The 8,648-nt window shown below is 39.7% G+C and overlaps 1 pseudogene; it reads left to right on the top strand.

Moving 5' to 3' along the window:
• LOC123967403 overlaps positions 1-8,648 on the top strand; it is a 27,423-nt pseudogene that overhangs the window by 6,112 nt on the left and 12,663 nt on the right.

Below are 8,648 nucleotides of genomic sequence, written 5' to 3'. Positions count from 1 at the left end.
AAGATAAAAACAATTCAGTCATCATTACTTCCAGCTGAGGCACAAGGAGGGGTTGGGTTTACCAGCTGATCCACAGTCTTAAACAGAAACCTGGGATTGTGTTTATGTGTAGTAATGAGTTCAGAAAAATAGTGTGTTCTCGCATCCTTAACCATTTTATTGTAGTTAATTAATAAATCCTTCAGACTGAGGTAATGGACTTGGAGATTGGATTTTTTCCATCTGCGCTCTGCTTTCCTGCATTCCCTTTTTAGGCTGCGAATGCTGTCATTTATCCAGGGTTGCTTACTAGCTTTAGACGTAGGCCTTACCTTTAGAGGAGCAGTAATATTTAGTGATGACAAGCAGATATGATTGAAGTGATCGACCAGATTGTTGGTGTTGGAATCAGACAGGTGTTGGCTTTGGCTCTGAAAGAATGTGCAAAACTTTGAAACACTTTGTTCATTAAAGATAAGAGAACACACGGAGCTTGGTGAGGCGGCATGAGTAACAGGCGAATCGCAGCTAAAAACAATACATCTGTGGTCAGATATGGTCATGTCCACTAATTCCACAGAGGAAATGCTGACACCCAGGGTAAAAACCAAGTCCAGTGTATGACCACGGTTATGTGTTTGTCCTTTGCCATGTTGTTTGAAGTTAAAAGAAGTGGCCATATTTAAAAAGTTAGTTGCATTAACATTGTTGGGGTCATCAACATGAATATTAAAATCGCCACAAAGAACAATTCTGTCATAATTTAAAACCAGAGTAGATAAAAATTCAGGAAGTTCTGATAAAAATCCTCCAGGCAGTTAATTATAACAAATATGATAGGTTGCAGCCCTCTAACTTTAAGAGTGAGAACTTCAAAGGAGTTAAATTCATCACAGCGTACTTGATGACATTTAAAATTCTTCCTATACACGCTCACTAGCCCACCACCACGACCACTGACCCTCGGTTGACTAAAACAATCATATTGAGGCAGAAACAGTTCAGCTAGCTGGCTATAGTCATTCATTTGCAACCAGGATTCAGTTAAAAACATAAAATCTAGATTTGCAGACAAGATAAAATCATTTAAGATAAAAGTCTTACTTGAAAGTGATCTCACATTGAAGAGAGCCATTTTAAATGAGTTTGTTCTGGGTGCTGGAGTTGGTGCAGTTGTCCTAATCCTTAAGAGATTACTAATATTTCTGTGTGGGATGTGCACGTTTCGGTTTACTGGTCTATGTGTGATGATGACAGGAATAGAAGTCTGTGGAACAGCGCTGGGAGCAGATCGTTTTACATGCCAGCAGGTGGAGACAGTTGTTTGTGGCAGTGAGGCAGAGATCTGTTCAGTGAGCGGTGGTGCGTCCAGGTGTGCTGCATGAATGATTAGTCATTCACGTAAGTCATGTGTGGACCGCACCACATGCTGTATGTGAGCAGCTAACATTTCTGAGCCCCGTTTGTTTGGGTGAAGTCCGTCTGTCTTAAAAAGAGACATTCTTTGCCAGAAAATATTAAAATTATCCACATAACACACACGATGAGCCATGCAGGCGGACTGGAGCCAGTCGTGGAGGCCAAGGAGTCTACTGAAGCGGCCAGCACCGCGACCACCTGTAACCAGAGATAAAAACAGACTTTCCACACTGCTTTAAAAATTAAAAAGACGGTTAAAATCTGATACAACTATTGTTACTAGTCCTATTGTTAATATAATCATTAACATTACGATTATTATCATTAACACTACTGTAAATATCTATACATTTTTCATTTAGTCAATAGCAACATCACCTTTACTGTCTGTACCTCTGTGTGTATATTGTGTGGGCTGCCTCCCTCCCCTCTCTCTCTTTCCATGTCTCTCTCTCTCTCTCTCTCTATTCACAGTCTGAATGAGGAAATATCAGACAGCCGCTTCAAGCTCCGCAGGAGGGGAGGAGTCAGAGAGAAACTCAGGGTTAGCTGAAGTAAACCTCCTCCCGAGCAGGTCAGGTTCACAGCGTAAGTGTCCGGGGTTACAAACCTAGAGTTTATCTGATCTCGCTCTCTGACACCGAAAACCCAGAGCTTCCTTCATCTCAGGCTCAACTTACTCAGAGTTTTCACTAAACCCGCTTTCTGAAACAGGCCTCTGGTCTCACCACTGCTGATTTAAGTGACGCTGTTAAGGCCCTAGAGCCGTGGGTCCTGTGTTTTGTTTTGGTGTGTCTTTCTCTTGTAGTTCTCCAGGTACTGCCCTTCCCCCTCCTGCCTTGTGGATACAACTATGGGCAGCAGCTGCACCTGATTCCCCAGTCAGTATGTAAATGAGCTTTATTAATCTCAGCATCTTTGAAATACTGGTTGTTTTATATGCTTATACATATAATATGTTATCTTCTGAAATTAGATCATTTTTTGGCCCGTTATCTTAAATTTTAATGTCAGGGCTTTTATCTTGAACTGCTATTTGTAAACATTCCAGCTGATATGGGGAGATCATTGTTTGCAGACGATGGAGCATTGTGGAAAAGAGGGAAATGTGGAATATGTAGCTAAGAAAATGCAAGATGGTCGAAAAGTGGGGAACAAAATGGGGACTTTGGGGGAAATTTATGTTCTTCACAAGAAAAGTCAATGGTATTTGAAATTGTATGGAAATAATTTAGAGAGAGTTGAAAGTATTATATTTTTTATGTGAGATTAACATGGAGGGACCATATTAGATATGTAGTTAAGTGTAAAAAAGCTATAAATGTCATGAGGTGTCTTGCAGGATTGGAGTGGGGAGCGGATGTAGCATTGCTGAAATACAAAACTGTCATATTTCTGTGGATCCCTGCAAACTCGGGAATTCAGGGAAATGAGAAAGCAGATAAGGTGGCAAAAGAAGCAGTTGAAAAAGGTGATGTTGAAGTCAACATCAAAGTCAGAGGGGAAAGGCATAGTGTCAAAGTGTAAATCAACAATGGCAACAGAGCTGGGATAATGCAATAAAAGGGAGACATTTACACGAAATCCAAAGTAAAGTAGGTATATCAAGAAGCAGGGGAGGAAAGAGCAGGTGATAATAAGTAGGCTGAGAATTGGGCATAGCAATCTTAACAGCACACTTTTAATTACAGGAAAACATCCTCCAGGAATGTGTGAACAATGTCAGGAGGGTGAAACAGTAGAACATATTCTTACAACATGCAGGAAATTTACTGAGGAAAGACAAGAAATGATAAGTAAAAAGCTTATTGGAGTATGGAGAGAGTGTGGAGGGTAGGAAATGGATATTTGGTTTTGTGAGGGCGACTGGATTAGATTTAGTATGAATGAAAGCAAAGGGTAAATAAAAGCCTGAAGGTGGCAGTAATGCAACTCAATGGATGCCAGCTGCCGTAAAAACATGAAGAAAATTTTTCTGCTTAGTGAGAAAATGTGAACGGCAATCAATCTTTTTTGTTAGCACCCAGCTGATAAGGGCACAAGGTTTGTTATAATTTTGTTTCATGTGCTGTTTAATGTTTAGACCCATTGGTGGTGCCTTTTCATCATTTTGTAGAGCTTTATACTATTGTGTTTAAGCTAACAAGATATGCTATTGTGTGCTATTTTACCTCAATGAAGGCAATTCTTTTGGTCTTAAAGGGCAATTATCCCGGTAGAGTTTGCTTGGTAGTACAGTGTAAAGAAACGCAGCATATGTGTGTTTTACAGTAACTGCAACATACAGGTGAATAAGGTTTAAGCTGCAAGGTTTATGTGACATAAAATAGTGTTAAATATTTCATTATGAAGTTTATTACTTATAGCACTCTTATCAGAGGTTGTCACTAAGCTAACAGGTTAAAAAAAGGTGATATTTCATGATTGGAATATAAAAGGAGAGTAATACTGTTATATTTATTTTCTTTCGTAGTTCTTACGGTGTGTTTATGGTGTATTCAGGTTTATGGAGCTACAGGATCGTCCTATTTCCCCCTTAATAAAGCCATTGTGAACCATCAGTAAAAGCGTAGACCATCATTCAGCCGGAGATGCTACACAGTACCTGGAGGATAAGAGAGCAAGGAGAGTACAGGAAGGGGTCTATGTGGCTGGTCTTGAGAGGCCAGCGTGTGAGGCTACCGACCAGTGGGCCAGATGGCGGTGTTTGGGTGCAGCAGGAGTGGAGCTGTGGGCTCGCATACATGTGTTTGTCTCTGGAAGGAGACATCCATGGCACCCAGTCAGACACCCATGCATGTGTGACCTACGGGGAACAACACAGATGTTTGCTGCCATTGCAGTAGCATTAACAGTGCCTCTGTTGCAGTTCTTAGATCACCAGCATCACGCACAAAAGCCACCACAATAGAACACCACAGTGAAGTACACACAAATATCAATCTCAAAAAATATCAAATAGCAGTGTTGGAGACAAGAGAAGCACCCAAAGAGGCTGGGATGCTTGGCTAATGTTTAATAACTCCTGTTGTACATTTGTGCCCAACAATACAGCTCCAGATGGTTCGGTGAGCCGAGTGCTGGAAGGACTGCGTTCCCTACGAGAAGAACTTGCAGAGAACTCTGAAGTGGACACTAACATGTTCGACTGGTCTGATTCTGTGTTTGCTAAATAAAAGGCCTTAGTGATGCCCATGCTAGCCGGTGTAATGGTTGCTGTAGCGCTGTCAGCTCTCTGTGGATGTTGCATTACTCCATGTGCCAGAGGTCTGATTGTAGGAGCTATTGATAAATGCGTATCTATTCAAATGATCACACTCCATGAACCACCAATGAGGGCGGAGTGGTAGTGGGTTGTTTAACCCTCAAATGCAGAGTGAGCACCGATGCTGGCTTGTTGAAGGTGTGTAACACCCTTTGCTGCACGATGGGGGACCTTGCTTTCAATTTGTGTTCCGTGTGACTTCGCCGGTTAACGTGTTAACTACACTAACATTGTCACGTCACCATTCACAGGTTAACAAAGTAGCCCATATGATTTATATTGAAATGTTGTATTTGTGAATGTAACATTTTTCATATAGGTTAAGTTAAAGAGGTTCAAATATATAGGCTTTTCTTTACAATGAATATCAATCTTTTCATTAAAAGAATATAATATTTATTTTTTGTAAATATATAAAGTCATGTTCTTAAAGAAATATTCGACACGAACACAAAATGAATGAGAAATGCTTTCAGTTTCGTTATTGCAAAAAAACACTTCCTCAACATCAATCCTGAATCTTAATACCACTGTTGTTTATTTGATACGCGTATTATAGCAGTGAGTGCAGCGGTAACATCAGATCCAGAGAGGGTTAATACAGTTGTTGCTGTATTTAAACCCTACGCGGGTTAGGGAGCTGGAGTTGGCCTGGAGGGTGACTTCGACTAGAGTTCACTCCGTGTCGGAGTGGAAGTGGCGAGGGTCTACTTTCAGAAAGGCCTCATATGTCTATGTGACCCTTTCCAAAGAATAAAACCCTTAAAAAATGTCTGGATTGTACTCTTCATTTCAGAAGACTCACTAAAGGACATATTTCCATTTCAATGGTTAATAGCATTTCATCTTATGAATCAACAGCAAAACGCGTATTTTTAGGTTTGCAAACAAATAGCCTACAATCTTACGTATAAAGTTACAGCAGACAAACACACAGCAAACTGTCGTTACTGCTGTGGCAAAGCTAACAAAGCTTCTTCAATCATGTCATTAGAACTCTTATGTTCTACGTTATGTTGCCTGTAAAAGGTTTTTGCTTGGGCCAGTTGAAGGTCCAGTACACATGCACGCGCATAATCAGGACCTGCGCCCAGCCACGTGCAGAAATAAAAATATCAGGCCAGAAAATGAGACGTTGTATCTAATAACGTAATCACAATCGCCACATTGATATGCAAATTAGGTGCAAACTAATTAAAATGCACTAATTTGCACACATTTGACAAGTCACTGCAGGTGAATGGGATAAAGAAAATAACTAAAGCTTATCACCACAGAACGTCCCCAGTTAATGACTTACATCACAAATTTTTTCCTCTGAAATATTCTATGTAAACATGCAGATTAGCTTGTTTTGGTTAATTTAGAAGAAATCTAACAGACAGAGGTTAGAAGGCTTAAAACAAACACCATCTAAAGGTGAATTCTTGAAGTTTTTCTTCCATTAGAGTAATAGAAAACATGGAAGAAAAACAGACCAAAGTCTCAAAATTGACCTGAAGTGTCCTGCCTTAAACAGTGACTTCATAGTTTTGGTGATCCTCATCTTACAAAAAGTAAAAGTATATAAATAACATTTATTTTAATCATGCCTGCAGCCCAATGCCACAGTTTAGTGTGAAGATTTCTGTTGATTTTTTATAGTGTAATATAGGCTATTTCAATAACTCCAAAATTATTTAAAAAATTATTAATACAATTATGTCCCTCTCCTTGTTGGTCATTTATTCCAAATATATACTAGTAGCATAGAAAACATGGACATTGTGGCATAGCTTCCTTTGCTGTTGCCTGCTCCTGTGATAAACCTAGTGAATATGAAGAAGTTGTGGTCTCTGTGTGAACTGATTATTTTGTAGAAAAGTAAAAAATCTTGAGTATTAAAGTAGTAAACAATTGTGTGACTGTGAGGGAATTAAAATATATTTGAAGGAAGTCAGAGTTGTGTTAATATATTTAATGTTTTGTTTAAATTTTCATTTGTAAATAATTTGAGAAGTGCCCTGTTTTCACTTAAGCCCCTGCCCACCAAAATGTCTGTGCACGTCCCTGCCTGCGCCTCATTTCGAGCCAGGAAAACCCCTGATATTCTCAAAATATCCCTCTGACCGAAACAAACACATCAAGCTTTTAGTTTCACTTTCATTATGTTGCGCACCTTTTTTGTGGGTGTGTTTTGGGCCACTTTAAAAAGGCAGCAGACACTCTGAACTGTGTTTTCATTTCAGCTGCAGCTGCTTTAACTCTTTAACTCAAACAAGACCAGCAACCACAACCCAAGGATGACCAGCAACTCAGGTAAGTTATGATACTGTATCCATGTTTTAAAGTGCAGTTAGTTTATGGTGATAAAGTACTAGCCTACTGTATATCTCCTAATGATAAATACTTCTATAGATTTATACAGGGTAGAACTGCAAAGACATTAATTATTTCAATGTCTTACTTAACTTAACTTCCAAGATGATAATCTGACAAAAGAAACAAATGGTTATATTATCAACCTTGTTATTTTGTAAAAGGAAAAGGTTAATTTTTAAAATTTACTTTCACTTTGTAGGCCTATCATAGTTCTTATACGGATGGGCACGTTAACGCGTTGATTTCGCGTTAACGCAATAATTAGCTAATTAACGCCGACATTTAGGCTATTTTATCGCACGTTAACGCAGGTTTTTAAATTATTATTATTTTGTAAGTCCTCACTGGCTGTGAATACACATACAGGCTTCAACAGACTACCCTGTCATCTTTTTACCATATTGTCACGGCAGCAGGAGAGCCGCTTGCTTATTAATGACGCAGCCTATCAAACAACTCAAACAGCCGAAACCAACACCTGCACCCTGTGTTCAATGCTGCTTTACATTACCTGGTCTGTGTAAAACATCCACCGCATAAGACGACCTCTGCCCCCCCCCATGCCATCGTTACAATGCAGACATCACCTCAACCCTACTGAACATAGTGTTTCTGCTGATAGATAGCCTACCTGCTGATACCTGTTCAGAAAAAAACCCCAAGAAAACTGGACTCTGATGGTAATTTGTTTTAATACGCTAAATAAAACATAAAGCCCTGGCAGTGATAAAGAGCTTTGGTTTTATATTTGATTTGATTACATTAATGTTTAACTTGAGATTTACAAGAAATATTTTATTGCTACTGTGTAAAGGGAATACTGCTGGTAAAAAGCACCTTATTTGTCTGAAGTGTTTGCAAACCACATGTTATTGCACTATTGCACGTGAGCCCTGGGCATCCCCGGATCTTTTAAAAAACAAACAAAAAAAGGCCGAAAATTTTACTTTACTGGGAGATTATTGTTATTATTTAGCTCTGTGTCTGTCCTCTCTGCTCCACCTGAATCAGAGGCGCTGAAATTAACGTGTGTGGATTTGTGGTGAGGTTAATCACCTGATAGGCAGGAGTCATTATACATGTTTCATTTCAAAATCTATGTTTTGTCGTCAGAAAATGTGTATTGTTAAATGGATTCTCCTGAATGAGAGGTGCACAAATTTCCTTTACCTTTTCATGAGAAACTGGAAAATGTTCCTGCCGACCCCGTGTTAAACTACTGGTTTGTTATCTCTTGATCACGAGAAAATGATCTCGTTATCACGGGAAAACAGAGTAAAAAAATATTTGAATGGATGGCCGTTTAGGGCTTCCGTAGGTTTGTATTCATTGTCACTCGTTGTTCTACACAGGATACACCATAACAAATGAGGAGGAGGTGAGGATAGTGATGGTGGGGAAGACTGGAACTGGGAAGAGTGCCACTGGAAACAACATCCTGGGACGAGAGTGCTTTGTGTCAAAGTTCAGTCCAAAGTCTATGACTGTAGACTGTGCTAAGGGCAGAGCTGTGGTGGGTGGGCAACAGGTTGCTGTCATTGACACCCCGGGTCTGTTTGACACCAGGTTTGATGAGGATAAAACAACTAAAGATGTGGGCCAGTGCATCTCTTTTGCTGCTCCT

This window comes from Micropterus dolomieu, linkage group LG02 (assembly GCF_021292245.1).
Source record: "Micropterus dolomieu isolate WLL.071019.BEF.003 ecotype Adirondacks linkage group LG02, ASM2129224v1, whole genome shotgun sequence".
Classification (NCBI taxonomy): Eukaryota; Metazoa; Chordata; class Actinopteri; order Centrarchiformes; family Centrarchidae; genus Micropterus; species Micropterus dolomieu.
This window is presented reverse-complemented; position numbering and strand designations above follow the sequence as displayed.